The sequence below is a fragment of the Aegilops tauschii genome, chromosome 1, assembly GCF_002575655.3.
Source record: "Aegilops tauschii subsp. strangulata cultivar AL8/78 chromosome 1, Aet v6.0, whole genome shotgun sequence".
Lineage (NCBI taxonomy): Eukaryota > Viridiplantae > Streptophyta > Magnoliopsida > Poales > Poaceae > Aegilops > Aegilops tauschii.
In genome coordinates, this window is record NC_053035.3 from 280,104,340 (window position 1) to 280,125,009 (window position 20,670).

The following is a 20,670-nucleotide window of genomic DNA, read 5'->3' on the forward strand; positions in this document are numbered from 1 at the left end:
TTCTATTCCACATATAGTGCTATGTCCATGGCTCACGCTCATGTATTGCGTGAAGATTGAAAAAGTTTGAAAAATTCTAAAAGTATGAAACAATTGCTTGGCTTGTCATCGGGGTTGTGCATGATTTAAATACTTTGTGTGGTGAAGATAGAGCATAGCCAGACTATATGATTTTGTAGCGATAACTTTCTTTGGCCATGTTTTTTTTAGAAGACATGATTGCTTTATTAGTATGCTTGAAGTATTATTATTTTTATGTCAATATGAATTTTTGTCTTGAATCTTACGGATCTGAATATTCATACCACAATTAAGAAGAATTACATTGAAATTATGCCAAGTAGCACTCCGCATCAAAAATTCTTTTTTATCATTTACCTACTCGAGGACGAGCAGGAATTAAGCTTGGGGATGGCTGATACGTCTCCAACGTATCTATAATTTTTGATTGCTCCATGCTATATTATCTACTGTTTTGGACCATATTGGGCTTTATTATTCACTTTTATATTACTTTTGGGACTAACCTATTAACCGGAGGCCCAGCCCAGAATTGCTGTTTTTTGCCTATTTCAGTGTTTCGATGAAACGGAATATCAAACGGAGTCCAAACGGAATGAAACCTTCGGGAACGTGATTTTCTCAACGAAAGCAATCTAGGAGACTTGGACCCTATGCCAAGGGAGCCAGGAGGTGGCCACGAGGGTGGAGGGCGCGCCCCCCTAGGGCGCACCCCCTGTCTCGTGGGCCCCACTGTTGGAAATATGCCCTAGAGGCAATAATAAATTGGTTATTATTATATTGCCTTGTTCATGATAATTGTTTATTATCCATGCTAGAATTGTATTGATAGGAAACTCAGATACATGTGTGGATACATAGACAACACCATGTCCCTAGTAAGCCTCTAGTTGACTAGCTCGTTGATCAATAGATGGTTACGGTTTCCTGACCATGGACATTGGATGTCGTTGATAACGGGATCACATCATTAGGAGAATGATGTGATGGACAAGACCCAATCCTAAGCCTAGCACAAGATCGTGTAGTTCGTTTGCTAAGAGCTTTTCTAATGTCAAGTATCATTTCCTTAAACCATGAGATTGTGCAACTCCCGGATACCGTAGGAATGCTTTGGGTGTACCAAACGTCACAACGTAACTGGGTGGCTATAAAGGTGCACTACAGGTATCTCCGAAAGTGTCTGTTGGGTTGGCACGAATCGAGACTGGGATTTGTCACTCCGTGTAAACGGAGAGGTATCTCTGGGCCCACTCGGTAGGACATCATCATAATGTGCACAATGTGACCAAGGAGTTGATCACGGGATGATGTGTTACGGAACGAGTAAAGAGACTTGCCGGTAACGAGATTGAACAAGGTATCGGGATACCGACGATCGAATCTCGGGCAAGTAACATACCGATTGACAAAGGGAATTGTATACGGGATTGATTGAATCCTCGACATCGTGGTTCATCCGATGAGATCATCGAGGAGCATGTGGGAGCCAACATGGGTATCCAGATCCCGCTGTTGGTTATTGACCGGAGAGTCGTCTCGGTCATGTCTGCGTGTCTCCCGAACCCGTAGGGTCTACACACTTAAGGTTCGGTGACGCTAGGGTTGTAGAGATATTAGTATGTGGTAACCCGAAAGTTGTTCGGAGTCCCGGATGAGATCCCGGACGTCACGAGGAGTTCCGAAATGGTCCGGAGGTAAAGATTTATATATGGGAAGTCTTATTTTGGTCGCCGGAAAAGTTTCACGCATTATCGGTATTGTACCGGGAGTGCCGAAAGGGGTCCGGGGGTCCACCAAGGGGGTCCACCAGCCCCGGGGGACCACATGGGCTGTAGGGGTGTGCGCCTTGGCCTATATGGGCCAAGGGCACCAGCCCCAAGAGGCCCATGCGCCAAGAGATAAGGGAAAGGGAGAGTCCTAAAGGGGGAAGGCACCTCCGAGGTGCCTTGGGCAGGATGGACTCCTCCCTGGCTGCACCCTTCCTTGGAGGAAGGGCCAAGGCTGCGCCCCCCTCTCCCTTGGCCCTATATATAGTGGGGGGGGGGGGGGAGGGAGGGCAGCAAGACCTAAGCCCTGGCGCCTCCCTCTCCCTCCCGTGACACATCTCCCTCCTCCCGCAACGCTTGGCGAAGCCCTGTTGGAATCCCGCTACTTCCACCACCACGCCGTCATGCTGCTGGATCTCCATCAACCTCTCCTCCCCCCTTGCTGGATCAAGAAGGAGGAGACGTCGCTGCTCCGTACGTGTGTTGAACGCGGAGGTGCCGTCCGTTCGGCGCTAGGATCATCGGTGATTTGGATCACGACGGGTATGACTCCATCAACCCCGTTCTCTTGAACGCTTCAGCTCGCGATCTACAAGGGTATGTAGATGCACTCCTTCCCTCTCGTTGCTAGTAAACTCCATAGATTGATCTTGGTGATGCGTAGAAAATCTTGAATTTCTGCTACGTTCCCCAACACCCACGAAGCTCCTCCGACGTACTTCTTCCTCCTATATATACCTACGTACCCCCGAACGATCAGATACGGAGCCAAAACCCTAATTCCACCGCTGCAACTTTCTGTATCCACGAGATCCCATCTTGGGGCCTTTTCCGGAGCTCCGCCGGAGGGGGCAATTGATCACGGAGGGCTTCTACATCATCATAGCCCCTCCGATGAAGTGTGAGTAGTTTACCTCAGACCTTCGGGTCCATAGTTAGTAGCTAGATGGCTTCTTCTCTCTTTTTGGATCTCAATACAATGTTCTCCCCCTCTCTTGTGGAGATCTATTCGATGTAATCTTCTTTTTGCGGTGTGTTTGTTGAGACCGATGAATTGTGGGTTTATGATCAAGACTATCTATGAACAATATTTGATTCTTCTCTGAAATATTTTATGTATGATTGGTTATCTTTGCAAGTCTCTTCAATTTATCAGTTTGGTTTGGCCAACTAGATTGGTTCTTCTTGCAATGGGAGAAGTGCTTAGCTTTGGGTTCAATCTTGCGGTGTCCTTTCCCAGTGACAGCAGGGGCAGCAAGGCACGTATTGTATTGTTGCCATCGAGGATAACATGATGGGGTTTTTTGTCATATTGCATGAATTTATCCCTCTACATCATGTCATCTTGCTTAAGGCGTTACTCTGTTTTAACTTAATACTCTAGATGCATGCTGGATAGCGGTCGATGAGTGGAGTAATAGTAGTAGATGCAGAATCGTTTCGGTCTACTTGTTTCGGACGTGATGCCTATATACATGATCATACCTAGATACTCTCATAACTATGCTCAATTCTGTCAATTGCTCAACAGTAATTTGTTCACCCACCGTAGAATACTTATGCTCTTGAGAGAAGCCACTAGTGAAACCTATGGCCCCCGGGTCTATTCTCATCATATTAATCTATCATCACTTTATTATTGCTTTGCTTTTTTACTTTGCCTTTTATTTTACCTTGCTTCCTTATACCAAAAATATTATCTATCATCTCTATCAGTTTTAATCTTTGCAAGTGGCCGTGAAGGGATTGACAACCCCTTTATCGCGTTGGTTGCGAGGAGTTTGTTATTTGTGTAGGTGCGAGGGACTTGTGCGTAGTCTCCTACTGGATTGATACCTTGGTTCTAAAAACTGAGGGAAATACTTACGCTACTTTGCTGCATCATCCTCTCCTCTTCGGGGAAATCCAACGCAGTGCTCAAGAGGTAGCAACCACCATATGATTAGTAGTATTCCCCCATGTATATAGTAGTAGTTTGAGCAGTTTTAACGATAGTTTTAGACCGTTTGTATGCCCTTGCTTGTTGATTTGGTGTGATATGTTTGTGCTTGTCTCATGTGCATATGGGTAGTGCTTTCTCACTAGACCCCTTTTCTATTCTAATCTCTCCCCTCTAAACCCATCAGATGCCTCCGAGACGTGACACCGGATTTGTCTTCCCACCGGAGATCACCCAGTTGATCCAACAACAGAATGCCTTGACGCAGATATTAGTCCAGAACAAAGGCAACAGCAGCAGCAACAACAACAACAACAACCCTCCGCCACCACCACCAGTTGACAACTTAGCTCGTTTCCTGAGTTTGCAGCCGCCGGTGTTTTCCAGTAGCGCCGAGCTGATAGTTGCGGATGATTGGCTACGCAAGATTGGAAGGGAGTTGACCACCGCTGGTTGCACAGATGCAGAGAAGGTGCATTTCGGCGCACATCAGTTGGATGGACCAGCAGCCTCATGGTGGGAGAATTACACAGCCACTTTCCCTATAGCCAATATCACTTGGGATCAGTTTCAGCAAGCATTCCGCACAGCCCATGTCTCAACTGGATCTATGAGCATGAAGAAGTGTGAGTTTCGCAACTTATGCCAGGGGAACCGTACTGTAGCCCAGTACGTGGATGAGTTTAGCAAGTTATCTCGCTATGCCCCTGATGATGTAGCCACAGATGCCGCTAAACATGAGAAGTTTATGGAAGGGCTGAATGATGAGATGGGCATGAAGTTGATGGTGGCAACATTTGCCAACTACCAGGAGTTGGTAGACAAGGCCCTTATGATGGAAGGGAAGCAACAGCAGATTGAGAGCCGCAAGAGGAAGTATGGGCAAGGAAGGTACAACTCAGGAGCTCAGCAGAAGCCCCGATTAACCCCGAACTCGGGAGGACTTATTCATAACCATGGAGGCCACACTCACAATGGAGGAAGTTCCCATAATCACAGTGGTCTCAAGAATGGAAACGGGAATGGAGCAGGCAACAATCAGAACCGCTCTAACCCAGCCACACCCGCCAAGAAGGATCAAAGTCACATTACTTGTTTCAAGTGCGGGAAGACTGGGCACTACGCCAACGATTGTCCGGAATTGAAGAACGACAATGGTAATGGAAGCGCTGGGAAGAAGCCCAACCCTTTTAATAGGGGACAAGTGAACCACGTGAACGTGGAGGAGGTTGAGGAGCAGCCTGATGCAGTCATCGGTAAGTTTTTGGTTAAGTCTTTTACTGCAATTGTTCTTTTCGATACTGGTGCATCGCATTCATACATATCAAGGGGATTCGTGGATAAGTATAAGTTGCCCACTAAGGTACTTAGGACACCCATGTTAGTAAGTTCGCCAGGAGCTGAGTATACGACAAGACAAGGATGTTTTCAGATGCCATTAACCATTGGAAGCCATGTTTTCCCCTCAGACCTGGTAATTTTGGAGTCACAAGGATTGGATGTGATTCTAGGCATGGATTGGCTATCGATGTATGGGGGAAACATCGATTGCGCGAGTAAGTCAATTTTGCTCACCACCCCGGAGGGAAAAAGGATCAAGTATGTATCTAGGCATGCGCCTAGGAGGAACCAAGTAAATTCTCTCATGGGAGTTGTTCAGGAGGAAGTGCTTGTAGTGAAGGATTATCCGGATGTTTTTCCAGAGGAGTTACCAGGCATGCCACCAGATCGAGACATCGAGTTTTTGATAGAGCTATTGCCAGGCACCGGGCCAATATCAAAGAGACCATACCGGATGCCCGCAAATGATCTAGAGGAGATTAAGAAGCAGATTAAGGAATTGTTGGAGAAGGGTTACATGCGACAAAGTTCATCACCATGGGGAGCCCCTGTGCTCTTGGTTGAGAAGAAGGATGGATCGTTAAGGATGGTTGTTGATTATCGTGCGTTGAACGAAGTGACAATCAAAAATAAGTACCCACTGCTGATGATCAATGATTTGTTTGACCAGTTGATAGGAGCTAAAGTGTTTTCGAAGATCGATCTGCGATCAGCATATCACCAACTGAAGGTTCGAGAGAAGGATATACCAAAGACAGCTTTCACTACAAGGTACGGGCTGTATGAGTATACGGTTATGTCATTTGGATTGACTAACGCCCCTGCCTATTTCATGAGTATGATGAACAAAGTGTTTATGGAGTTTTTGGATAAGTTTGTCGTGGTGTTCATAGATGATATCTTGGTATACTCGAAGAATGAAGAGGAGCACAAGGAGCATTTGCGATTAGTTCTCGAGAAGCTCAGGGAACATCAGTGTATGCCAAGTTCAACAAATGGGAGTTTTGGTTGAAGGAAGTTGGATTTCTTGGACATGTTATATCGGGAGAAGGTATAGCAGTGGATCCCACCAAAGTTCAGTCAGTCACCGAGTGGTTGGCACCCACCTCAGTTGGAGAGATCCGCAGTTTTCTCGGACTCGCGGGATATTATCGGAGATTTATTGAAAATTTCTCTAAGATTGCAAAGCCAATGATGGCCTTGTTGAAGAAGGACACCAAGTTCCATTGGACTGATGAATGTGAAGCAAGTTTTCAGGAGTTGAAGAAACGTTTGACTACAGCCCCAACGCTGATTCTGCCGGATATACGCAAGGATTTCCAAGTGTATTGCGACGCCTCTCGCTTAGGATTTGGAGGAGTACTGATGCAAGATGGAAGAGTTGTTTCGTATGCCTCACGGCAACTTAAACCGCATGAATTGAATTATGCCACGCATGATTTGGAGTTAGCAGCTGTGGTGCATGCGCTCAAGACCTGGAGACATTTTCTGATCGGTAACCGCTGTGATGTGTACACGGACCACAAAAGTTTGAAGTACATTTTCACCCAGAAGGAGCTAAACCTCAAGCAGAGGAGATGGTTGGAGCTTATAAAGGATTATGACATGATGCTTCATTATCATCCAGGTAAGGCCAATGTCGTAGCAGACGCTTTGAGCCGTAAGAGTTATGTGAACACCCTCGTAAGCGGAGGGATGCCAAAGGAGTTAGCCGAGGATCTCAGGGAGCTTCGATTGGAGATAGTTCCTAAAGGTTTTGTTGCAACATTGGCAGTTCAGTCAACACTATTGGAGAAGATTCGAGAACCTCAGAAGGATGATAAGGAGATTGCAGAGATAAAGGAGAAAATGGGCGAAGGAAAGGCCAAAGCTTTTCGTGAGGATGAGCACGACATCTTGTGGTTTGAAGATCGTATGTATGTACCCAACAATGCGGAGCTCAGAAAGTTGATACTACAAGAGGCTCATGACTCACCATACTCGATTCACCCCAGAAACACCAAGATGTATTTGGATTTGAAGGAGCGTTTCTGGTGGACTGGTATGAAGAAGGATATTGTAGAGTATGTAGCCGTTTGTGATGTATGTCAGAGAATGAAGGCAGAGCATCAGAAGCCACCAGGATTGCTACAACCTATGCCGATACCCGAATGGAAGTGGGATAAGCTTGGCATGGATTTTATCACCGGACTACCCAGGACCCGATCAGGATATGATTCTATATGGGTAGTAGTTGATCGCTTGACCAAAGTGGCTCACTTTATTCCAGTGAAGACCACGTATACCAGTGCGAAGTTGGCCAAGATATATATGACCAGGATCATATGTCTGCATGGAGTTCCGAGGACCATCGTATCAGATAGAGGAACACAGTTTACTTCAAAGTTTTGGCATCAGTTGCACCAAACTTTGGGTACGAGGCTAGAGTTTAGTACAACCTTTCATCCGCAGATAGATGGACAGACCGAGAGAGTAAACCAGATTCTGGAGGATATGTTGAGAGCTTGTGCGCTAGATTATGGATCTAGTTGGGATGAGAATTTTCCCTACGCGGAGTTCTCATACAACAATATCTACCAGGCCAGTTTGAAGATGGCACCGTTTGAAGCCCTGGATGGACGAAAGTGCAGAACACCGTTGATGTGGCATGAAGTTGGAGACCGACAGTTGTTCGGACCAGATTTGATCAAAGAGTCTGAAGAGAAGGTTAGGTTGATTCGGGACAGACTGAAGGTAGCTCAGTCCAGGCAGAAGAGTTATGCATATTTGAAATGCAAGGAGGTAGACTCTGAAATTGGAGACAGAGCATATCTGCGAGGGTCACCCTTGCGAGGAGTGAAACGTTTTGGTGTTAAGGGAAAGTTAGCCCCGAGATTTGTAGGACCATACCGAGTTTTGGAACGTATGGGAGAGGTTGCCTACAAGTTGGAATTACCCAAAGGGCTGTCAGGAGTACATGATGTGTTTCACATTTCTCAGTTGAAGAAGTGTCATGCAGAGATGGCCGATATTCCTCTGAAAGATACAGTGCCCCTGGAAGCGATTTAGTTGGACAGTGATCTGACCTATGAGGAGAAACCGGTCAAGATTCTCGAGTTTGCCAGCCGAGTCACTCGCAGCAAGGTTATCAAGTTTTGCAAAGTTCAGTGGAGCCACCATACCGAGGATGAAGCCACCTGGGAGCGAGAAGATGATCTTCGCAAAGACCACCCACACCTATTTTCTAGCCAACCCGAATCTCGAGGGCGAGATTCATCTTAAGGGGGGTAGGTTTGTAACATCCCTGGAATGTTATAAATAGATCATTCTTGCATATCATATTTTATTGCATATTTGTTTTGCGATCCTCAAAATTCTAAGCAACTCAAGGACCCACGGAGAGAGTTGGGGATTTCACCGTTTTCATATTTGAATTTTATCAAATATCGAAAAAACGAGGATCATTTGTTTTATTGTTTTTCTCTCCAAAAATATTTCATATTAAAATATATGAGAGGGGATAATATGACTTCCCCAAAAATAATGAAATATTGGAGGAAAAATATTCAAAACAAATAAACATTTTTATTTGGGATTTTATTGCTATTTTATTTGCATAGGAAAAATATGCGTTTTTCAAAATTGCATTATAGGCCCAAATAAATGTTCACCTTGTCCGGCATATTTTTAGAGGACGGACAAAATTTATTTCGGAATTTTTAGAGTCCGTTTAGTATTTCTTTTCTTTCTTTTTCTGCACGTCGTAATTTTTTTTTAAAAAGTGTAACCGACATAAGCCGACCCCCTTATAAGCCGGCCCCCTGCCCCCGCAGCCCACCGCCGCCGCCAGCCCACCCCGTGCCCTAACCCTAGCCGCCGCCTCGCGCGCCGCCGCCGCATGCCGCTGCCCCGCCGCCCGCCGTCGCCGGAGCCGCCGCCGCCGCGTCGGATCTCGCTGTTGACCGCCGTTGACCGGTCGGTTTTCTTCGGTTAACCCCCAGTTTTTTTTATTTTTTCCGGTTTATTTCGTTAAATCGGTTTTTCCGTCGATTTATTTATTTAGCGAACGTTCGTCCGTATGTTCGTTTAAACGAACGGTTTTCGCCCGTGAATCGCAGACAGCGAACGTTCGTTCGTTAGTCTGTTCGTCGGATTTTCTTTTTCTTGGGTTTTTCGCGATTTTTTCGATCGTGATTTCTGATCCGATTTTCTTTCTAGTATAACTTTTCGCTAGTTTATCGGGATCAGGCGATTCAAGCGCCTAGATCTTCGTCTCGAAGCCCTCTTTCTGTTTAAACAACTTGAACAAGATTTTGGTACTGTAAAATTTGACCTTAGTCCATAATAGTAAATAGATCTTGTTTCTTTCGCAGTTTGAGTTTCGTTGCTCCGTTTGATTTGATTCTTTTTGCAAACCGGAGTTCTTAAGTTGAACTTTCAGGTTAGATCTTCTTATTTGAGTTTTGCCCATGCATCTATGATTGATTGCTTATGTATGCTATTGTTTGTTTGCGATAGAGTTCCCGGAGTGCGAAGCGTGCTACTACGAGTCCCTAGGTTTTGCGGATCGTTAGCAAGGCAAGTAACACATTGATCATACACTTTCATACCTAGTTTTTATGCATTAGTTCCAATCCTCAAACACTGCATGATTAGGATGTGTTTAACTTGTGGGTTTGGGAAGTAGTTGATGAGGTAGAACCTATTGCCCTGTTTATTATCAAACCCTTGGGAGTTACTTCTACGTTATGCTATTATTGCTATGCTATGCTCGTAGACGTGGATTGGGTTTTGAGTGTATCCATGACAGATGTGAGATTGTTAATTAATGGTTCAACTTAAGGTGGCAACTTTAATACACATCTGGGTGGATTGCCCGTTTGGGCACCTGGGGATATACCAGTGTTGTCCTAGGAGATCCCGGGGATATACCGTGTGATCCTCCTATGGTCCGCCACCCAGGCTCAAAGGGATCATGAGATTATTCATGCTAGAAACTTCCGTGTGCAGCCACAAGCCATTATGGGCTCTGGCATAGTTGAGTATGTTCTGTGACCTCTTTCAGTGGTGGGCTAGCAGATGTAGAGGGAAAGTAGGTGTAACTGTCCACCCGGAGTAAAGAGTTAATGCTTCTGAAAGACTGTGTCTCGGTCATCCGTTCTCAAACATCATGTAGTGCGAGAAATCCAACGGAGGAGATCGAGTCTTGTGGGGAAAAGTGCGCAAACCTCTGCAGAGTGTACAATCTAATCATGGTTAGCCGTGTCCCCGGTTATGGACATCTTGAGTATCTAGTACTTGGATTATCCTATTGTATCTCATCACTCTAATTTAATTTGTTGGGTTAATGATTACTTTAATTGGGATTGAGATGGGGGTGCCTTCTCAATGATGTTTCAACTACCATGATAGTTAAAATAAAACTTATTCCTTTGAAGTAGGGAAAATTGGCTTTTCGCAAAAACCTTGTAACCATAGAGCCTCCACCAGCCATATATGCATGTAGTGATAACATTTATCTGTTCATTGCTCTACTGTGTTACATTGCCAGCATATTCTGTGTGCTGACTCGTTTTCGGGCTGCGACATATGATGTTGCAGAGTTTTCATACGAGGAATAAGGTTCGCTAGGTCGTTTCCGTGCAACTCAGCTATGCCGTTGGAGTTGATGGACTCACTTTATCTTCCAAGTCTTCCGTTGTTATCGTTATAGATGGCCTTAAGCCATATTTACTGTAATAAGTTCTCTTTTGAGACATTCGATGTAATAAGTGTGATATTGCTACTCTGATATAAATCCTTCGAGTACTGTGTGTGTCAGCATTACCGATCCAGGGATGACACTGAAGCACAGAGACTTGACCGTTTGAGGTTGGGTCGCTACATGGATCCTATGGATCCTATGCACGGGCATGGGATGCATGGCGCTGATGTGGTGGGAGAGTGCCAGCGGCGGGCCGTCGTAGCCGCAGACGGGCACGGGGCATTTGCAGGGCGCGAGCGGACACACGCTCTGGTGATTGGCGAGCTTGTGGTAAGTGACGTAGAGCCTACATCCTTCGTGCGGGCACTCCACCCTCACTGAGGAGAGGACGACGTCCATCGCCGTATTCCGCATGTCGAAGCCGCCGCCGCGCTCGCACTTCTGGCACTGCCGCTGGTTCCCGTGGTGCTCGCCGCGGCAGTCCATGCAGGCTAGGTGCACTCCCTTGCACTGCACAAATCAATCGAACAACACACCAATCAAGAAACCTGCACCTTGCTCGATCAGCCAAACGGATGAGGTGTATTCGAACCTCATACACTGGAGGCTTCAAGGGGCGGAGGCACAAGGGGCAATGGAGCAAGGTGAGGTCCATAGAGACCATAGAGAGCTCCATCGTCGGGTCCTATTCCATCGGCATGATCTCGCCCTCCTCGTGCACAACCATCTCTTGCTTTATGGCCGGGGCACTACAAAGTTTTACCGTCACATACTTACTACTTCAAGGTGCATTAAATCAACACATGCAAGTATCAAAAGGAAAGTCACGGCATGCATGCATGCATTGTAATTAATGCATCGGTAAATGCAAATTATTGAAATATATCGAGTGCACTGCTTTGATGTGTCGCGTCAACTCGTACAACAAGGAGAAGTTTGATTACAACACCCTCTCCCTCGCCCATGAGTGTGGTGGCTCGCAAGACTAGGAGAAGCTTTCGCTACACGCTCTCCCTCCCACACGCGGTGGACATGCAGCAGTTCATTCGGTGTCAGATGGCCAGAACCATACTAGTAGTACTCCAGTGCAGTAGTACCATCATTGTTCGACTTCCTGAAGAGGCGAAGAGCCAAGTGCAACCCAGACGCTCGTGTGGCAGTTTCATGTGTAGGGGAGGTATAGTGACATAGTCTAGGATAGCGTGTACCATGCCCGTAAGCTTAATATCGTTGGAGTCGGCTCCATGCTATGAGGCCGTCTCGAAGCATTTTTTGATTAAAATAATCTTCTGGCCCTAGCTATCATCCTGGTGATTGTAGTTTGCACGCTCATCTGGACAAGATAGGAATATATATTTTAATTTGTGGTGGGGTACATGTTAGAGGTTGCAGCAAATATATTGTACACTATGGGTCTTTTAGCCAAGTTTAGAGGAAAGCATGCGGGGCCAGTGCTATGATGTGTCGCGTCAACTTGTACAACGAGGAGAAGCTTGATTTTACTAATACACGCCCTCTCCCTCGCCCATGCGCGCGGTCGCTCACAGACGAGGACGTGTTTTTGCTTACTACAACAAGCTATCCCTCAAGCACGCGGTGGACGGACATGCATCAGTTGATTCGATACTATAGAAGTAGTAGCATCATTGTTCGTCTTCTCGAAGAGGCGAAGAGCCAAGCACAACCCAAACGTGGCAGTTGCGAACGCTCGCGTGGCAGGCTTTGTGTAGGGGTGGGGCGTGGTGCGGACCCTTGGAACACACATATAGCCAGGCTCTTGCATGAGACAAAATTGCAATGTAAGCATGCTATAAGCCCACTATTGTACTTGCTCTCAATAGTATAGCCCTGTAAACCGAAAAGGAGGGACTACTCCCTCCGTTCCTAAATACTCCCTCTGTTTTTATTTAGTCCTAGTATTAGCTAGCTTTGATAAAAGTCAAGCTTTATAAACTTTGACCAAGTTTATAAAAAAATTAACATAAGCAATAACAAATCAATACAATTAGATTTATTATTGAATATACTTTCACATCATATATATTTGTTATGATAAATGTTTATATTGATTTTTATAAACTTGGTCAAACTTTATGAAAATTTGACCTCAGTCAACTCTAATACGCAGAGTAAATAAAAACGGAGGGAGTATTTTCCTTTATAGAGATTTCAACAAGTGACTACACCCTAAATGAGTACATACGGAGCAAAATGAGTGAATCTACACCGTAAATAAATACGTAGTTCTCTCGTTTTCCTCCCCGCCTTGGCCGCGGTGCACAATATTGAGTATACTACTACTGACTAGTCTCTTTTTAACATGCATTTACGTTGATACGACTTGAATGCCAGCAAGGCAGAGGGTAGCGGTTCCCGAAATGTTGAACGGTCAATGATGCCTCCGCATTCAATTAGCATGTAGAGGTAGGAGTAAGTAATTGGAGAAGCAGGATGGAGCCAGCACGATGTGAATGCAACGCAATTTGGACTCTCATATAAAGGCGCCCTACCACTCCAATCTATCTACTCCTAGTCTCCGCGCAACACTGCCCACTCCATCCAAGACCAAGACCAAGTGACCAGAAGCCACAAGCACCCATGGTGTCGACGGACACGAGCGACAGTCGGCTGTGCCGGATCGTCCAAGACGCTGCCTGCACCCCCGCACCGCACAGTGTTTCCAGACGGTGCTGGCGACCGCCGGCGTCATAGCCCTCATCGACGCCGGCTTCACCTCTCGCATGTGCCAGATGATGGTTGACTCCATCCGCAAGTTCACCGCCGTCAAGAAGCGCGCAGACGACCTTGCCATACTGCTCTAGACCGCGCGCCTAGGCTCCTCGTTGCCTGCCACCCTCATAGGCCTCCAAGGTGACACACCCTTTGAAGCACTGGTGGTCCTGCAGCTGCCGGAGATCGCGACGAAGAATGTGCACCTCGAGGCTGTGCTCGCCGCGCAGCGCCTCGCCATGCAAGAAACCGTCGACCTGCACATCCACGTCTACGAGGAAATCGTCTACATAGGCCACTACAAGGCCAGCGAGGATAGAAAGACGTTGGCCTTCTTCCATCGGCCGGAATCTTTGCACGCGATTGTTCAGAAGCATGTCGACCTGGCCACGAAAGCCACTGCTACTTAGCCGCTGTTTGGTGGGCCGGCGCCCTGAGTCGAGGAGGTGGACGTCGTCGATGGATGCATCTTTCTTCTTGCCTCCTGTAACCAGCACTGCATCACCTCGTGGCCTTAATGTTTTATTAGTGTATGGAATTTTTATTCTAGTCGTAACATTTTCACTGTGAGGTGGGGCCGTAGTTGAGCAAACTGACCATCGGCAAATCCCCACCCCACCCACCGCGTGTCGGTGAGTTAGAATTAGAAGAGAGAAACGAGGGAGAAGAGCTACCTGTAGCACGGACGCTGTTATCAGATAGGACTCATGTTGATAGAATAGGAGTACTGAGTACTCGTACCTCTTTTTTTAGGGAAAAAGTAATCGTACATCTAGTACCACTAGTTGGGTGCGTGCGACCTATACCTGCCATCACTTTAGGTCTCCTTTTCGAACCACAACTATGCTTCATAGTACATATTTTTTCACGCATTTATCCTCCTATATGTACTCCTAGGCTATTTCCACATGCTCCCTTTCGCCGACATGTGGAACATAGAGCATCTGGGTCGTAGTGCATGCACGACTCGGAGCATATGCAACCATGCCGGCGTACTTTACATTTCAGACCTCACGAATTACATGCAAACCCCCTGCAGAAGAATAAATAAATAAATGAATTACTACATGCAAACCGGATTATTTTCATAGAAATCGGAGCACTTTCATTAAATTTTGGACATAACACGTTTATAAAAAACGACCCGGCTTAAACCAGTCTAAGGGCCTCTTTGATTCGCAGGATACTGAAAACACAGGAATGGGGAAACTATGATGGCGATGAACCGAGACGAGGAGGAAGAGGAGTAGTACTGTACATTCTACAGACTGGACTGTAGCACATTGTTTTTTATGGCCATATCACCACATTGTTTTCTATGGCCTATTGCCTGCTGGTTCATTGGGCTGCCTTGGTTTGCACTCCTCTGACATGAGTACTAGTACTACTATATACACTATATATACCGCATGATTCTTTGCTCCTTCTTACGTACTTCGCCGACATGTGGGAGTGCCAGCATCCGAGTCGACGTGTCATGCACCAGATTAGAGTGGGGAACGGAAGGGGGGCATCACCCCGCTCATAGCGCTAGTAATTCATGACTATAGTGAGTAGTCATATCACAAGACCCCACCTTTCCAGCAGTAACGCGCCGTCAAATTGCACAGCCCTACCTTTCCAGCAGTAAGTTGAATCCGACACTCCCTCACCCTCCTGGCCTCTCTGTCAAACCGCCTACGCGAAAACTGCCGCGCGTACTGCCCGGGAAAAGCCCCGCCCTGAACTTTTAACTACTCATAGTATAATTTTGTATCGATGAATTGCGCCATGGAGCAGAAAACCAAAAGAAAAATGTGGTACATGTAAACAAATACCGTTCAAGCTCTAGCCAGCGATTCAGTATGTAAGCCGTGCATGTGTTTATATGTATAGGTTACTTCAAAGTACGGAGTCCATTGATGCAATGTGGTCAAACTGTACCATTGATATCTCAAAGCCAAAATAGTTCGAGCTTGTTCGTTCTATATAAATACTAGTACTATATGTTTATTCACCTGTGGGGTTGTTCAATGAATGGAGGGCTGGGGGGCACAAGTGAACAATACTACTACTGGTAAGTAGGAGTCGTACAGTTAGTCACCTTAAATAGAGAGTTTCTTTTCTTTAATGCCACATACACAAATTGAAACGCTTGTTATGGAGAGAAAAAGATAATCACTCCACTATATAAATAGGAAGGGGCCTGGGCGCTTGCTTTACTATGGTTGCTCTCTTCATTCTCTCATCCTCTCCAGATCTAAACAAGACAAGGGTAGCGACATTTTCTCTCTGCTCACCGCTGGTCACAGATCCGGTCGGATCCCTTCGGCCGGTGTGTGTAGAGGACTAGGTGCATCGTTCATGTGGTCATCGGCGGCGAGGGAGGAAACCCACAGCTGCCGGCAGGTCCCGATCCTCTGCCCGTGCCGTTCTCTCCAACACAGCGCCGGCTCGGGAGGTCCTCCGACTCTTCTTCCTCCCTGGTGTATTGTGCGCAGATCCGACCTACCGCCACTGACATCCCGACGACCCTCAGGTATAAGTTCTTCGAAAGCGGCCTTGCTCTACTGCCCCAGCTCCCCACGTGTCTGCATGTGCATCTTTTTCTACTTCCACCAGCTCCTCCGAAGCCACCTAAAGTTTTAGTATTATTGGAGGTAAAGCTACTTCATGCAGTCGAATCTAGGACTTGGTTCAAACAATGAAGAAAGGGGGAAAGTCGTAGCATGAATCTAGGACTTGATTCAAAGAGGAAATAACATGGGGAAAGTAGTAGAGACTAGATACCCAACTGGACTCTTGGTTAAAAAGGGAAATAAAAGGAAAAGCCAGTACAAACTGGATAGGGAACATATCTATTATTGGTTGAAAAAAGGATAGAAAGTGATGGCTGGTGGACAAGTCAACAGAGTATGTCTAGGATTAGATTTGCTACCCTCACATAGTAAAAGGTCTCCAAGATTAGATTTGCTGCCATCACAGAGTATGAACAAACTCGGCATCACCACTTTATGCCTCCTTATAGGTACATTGTGTTGATGCGTCCACTGTTGCATGTCCTTATACCAACCTTTTGCTGTTGTTAATGTAAGGGCACATGTAAAATGAAGCAATCACACTGTTACCTTAAGGACATGTCTAGCCAGTGTTATTGTTAATCTAATGCCTCTAGTGATATGATGCAATTAAACTATGTTACAAATGGTACTCCTGTTGTTTTCCCCAGTATGATAAGTAAGTTGCTTCTTTACGCTGTTGAGTGTCCTGGTGTCCCCACGGTCCCATGCCCTTAAACCAATTCTTTAGCTGTTGTTGATCTAATGTATCTGGTAAACAAGCAATGTCACTATTAAAGTAATCCCATATTTGACGAATGTCATTGTTGATCGTAATGCTTCCGGTAGCATGAAGCATTGCTGACGTTTTAAAATTTCTACTGTCCTTGCGTGATTGCCATGAACATAATCAAGATGCTTCTTTTCATTTCGTGTATATGTCGTATCTTTTTATTGGCCAGCAACTGTTCTCTTTCTATCTTTTTGTGTAGATAGGAATATCCATTTCACCTTGTTGCTATTGTGACCTTTTGGTGAACTGCACAAAACGCTTTTTTTTGGAATGAGTCTCTTGTGCAGTTCAACTAAAATGTCACATGGGCAACATCCCTCAATTTTGGTGGAACTGCACAAAATGGTGATTGGAGTTTCCAAAATCTCCGTCAAATTCTGCCGGTAATCTCGTGCAACATTTTATTAGCCTTTGTAAGATGAGCCATCACTGTCACCACAATGGCACTTTATTTTAGTGGAACTGCACAAAAGGATAAGCAAATTATAGTTGCACCTTACATGAGCAGGACAGCCAACCTTAATGTTGCTCAATTTTGGTGCAACCAATAAAGAAGAACCTGCCAGCTCACGAGAGCAAGTACTTCTTGCTAGTTGAATGATGCAATCTTTGCCTCATTTCAGGTGAACTGCAGAAAAAGTCGCATGAATTGAATCATCGAGTGGAGCTGCAGGTTGACTTCAACTAGTGCCACTATTAATCATGCTCTTTCTTATCTGTGCAAATAGGAATACTCAACTACAGATGTTGTGATGGTCAAGAGCATTCGCCAAGTTCTTGGGTTGTATGACACGACTAGCCAAGATGGATTTAATCCCGATATTCACTTTATCAAAAGGCTCTAAAGGGTTGGTTCTGAATCTTGCAAGCTGGGAATCAATGAGATGTGTAGGCATCTTTGTTGTACTTATTATTTGAATGTTATTTGTTGGTTCTGAATCTTGCAAGCTGGGAATCAATGAGATGTGTAGGCATCTTTGTTATACTTATTATTTGAATCTTATTTGTTGGTTCCGAATCTTGCAAGCTGGGAATCAACGAGATGTGTAGGCATCTTTGTTGTACTTATTATTTGAATCTTATTTGTTGGTTTTGAATCTTGCAAGCTGGGAAACACGGCATGATGATGCAGAGGACAGCAACCATAACAAACAGTTCAAACTTGGTAGTATTATATGTGTGAAAGTGCGACAAATGTGTTGATCGTGTGTGTCCTGAGAATAATCATTCTAATTGTTGTGCATGTTGATCCTGTGGCACTGATAGAACGAGCCAATGCATTGCTTGTTTAAAGAATAAATTTTAATTAAAGCTAATTAAATTTAAGTAAAGTGACCACTAACACTTTTACAGTACCAATACAGACCCGCTCGTGAACCGACGTGTGGCCGAAATAGGTTTCTTAATGGAGGCGTTTGAATGCGCCGAGGATGCACGTTCTACCGGGCGTGCAGCGGGCGAGGGAGGGGTAGTAACTGTTGTGGCCTCTACACACTCAGTTTACTGTTGAATCCAGTTCCCCAAGAGCTGTAAAACGAACTGCTGCCGCCGCCTACCCACTCGTTCACTTGAAGAGACTCCAATGGCGATCCGAGCGGTGAGCGTGCTGGATATGGACTTCTGCAAGGAGTTCACCTTTGAGTTTGATGTTCAGTCCCATGGCTGCACCAAGTTGAATGTGATGTACACCAACGATCCGGACTCGGTGAAGCTCTGCCTCGCCGAGTTCAAGCAGTACCTACAGGACGAGAAAGCACAAGGTCGTCGGACTGGACCTTGTGCCCATCCATTCGTCTCCTGATAGGGACCAGCGGATCGCCGTTGCCTAGGTATGCGTGTGGGACGAGGTTCTCGTCTACCACTACTGTAGGGCCATCAGAGGTTCTGGAGCATTCGCCCCTTTCATCGGCAGCGTCGACTGCACCTTCGCTATGCTGGAGAGAAGGAAGAATGCAACAATTCGGCCATCTGGTGTAACAAGCTTGTCGATATTTAGAAGCAATATAGGATCATCGGCAACGGGCAGGAGAAGGACTCCGTGGTTGACCTCGCCGAGACCATCATCGACCCCTACCATGCTAACATGAAAGAAGACAACGATAGCAAGGACCTGAACATGTGGGAGGTACCTCTGAATCTAGCCTACATAACCTACGCGACCCAGGACGCATACGCATGCTAAGACATGTACAGGCGAATCTTGGACATGAGGGCGTGTCTGCTTCCCATAACCGACAAGTACACGGACAGCCGCAGCGTCTTGATCAAGCATGCCAGGAAGGTCTAGATGATGTACTTTATCTGTTTAAGCACCTTTATCATCTGAGTGTTTCATGCATTAGCCTATGTGTTGTAATTATCTGTTTTGTCTGAAATATTTTGTCTAAGAACCCATTAACCTGTTTGCTTTTTTTAGTGGCTATTTGCTTATGTATGTAACAAGTTCATTGGGCTGTCGTGCTTTGAATCTCCTTCCTCCCAACATATTCCCCTTGTCAGGTGGACCCAGTAGGTCTCGTACACAAACATCTGGGACCAACCACCTATCCATTTGTATTTCTTTATTTTGTTCAATATTTTGTCCTCTTCCTATACATCGGCTAGCGGCGCTGCCGCGCATGCATCGGTGACCCCATCATAGCCTATGGCGTTGGCTAGGCCATCCCTCTACTACCACACATTGTCCGGCGGAGGCAGCTCCACCAACCCACCCTGCACCCGAACAAGTTAACCCTCGTACTCCCCTCCGCCCGCGTTTTCCCCCGCTTCAGTTGTTCAATCCGAGGTCTCGATGTTGTCCCCCGCCTTGGTGCTCTCGCCGCGGCTCCACCGTCTGTCATACCCCACATGGTCAGCAAAACAAGAGGAATCGGGAGACGACTGTTCGTTGAGAGGCTGATAGTCCCGGGCCCACCAGGTCCATGGCCTAGGTTTTGTTGTTTAACATGCGCATCCCACGACATGTCTCAACTTTTTTTGGATCCAGCAAGTATCAAGCGGCCTCTGGGCCTCCCAGCCTAGCTTGTCATTAACATCAGCAGCCCAAGTTATGTTTGTTTTTTCAAGACGACGCACGGCTCAGTTCTATTTTTCTATAAGAATGCAAAACTGAATCTATGTTTTCCCTTCTATAATAGTATATATATTTATATCTTATTTTATTACATATATATAATAGAAACAACATAAGGTTCCGTTAAACCTGTCGTTCTTCCAACCATTTTATAGACTTTCCCACTTCCTTTATTTTCGTTTTCATTAATCCTATATCTAAATTTTCTCCCACTTTCTTTTTTGATGTAATCTAAGTTTTCTCCCAGTACTTTTCCCTAGAACCAACTCAACTGTCCCACGTCTAGCCTAAAATATAATAATACCCCAGGTCCTATTAACTCATCAAATTAAAATGATATTTTATTTCGTAAATCAAAAGTTCTTACAAAATAATAATAATAATTGTTTATATAACTTGGCAAGTTAACTCCTGGTGATTGCGTACATAAGCTTGCAAAGATTTTACTGACCAGTGCAGTAATAGACGTGCAATCATGTGTTTATGTTTTTATAACATTCTCTGTCCAGCCCAACATGATATTTTCACCCAGCCCAGCAAGTCCGCGGATTTCGAGAAAAATGCAAATGGGCTTTAAATTCTACCATAATATATAAACAGGCTGCATAGGCGCTACATCATTGTTTCACACAGCCCACCAAATGGACTAAAAACAAATGGACTAGCTGACATGTGGGCCAGTAGATCGAAGCCCAAGCACTTTGGCAAAAAATAAAAATACAGAGGTCGAAGCCTAAGCAAGGCGTTGGATTTACATCCAACGGCCGACATTCTTCTTCAATCT

At 45.5% G+C, this 20,670-nt stretch overlaps 1 pseudogene; it reads right to left on the reverse strand.

The window, feature by feature from the left end:
* The window catches only part of LOC141029156 (uncharacterized), a 71,290-nt pseudogene extending 57,725 nt beyond the window's left edge, over nucleotides 1-13,565 (reverse strand).
* Nucleotides 13,566-20,670: the final 7,105 nt, after the last annotated feature.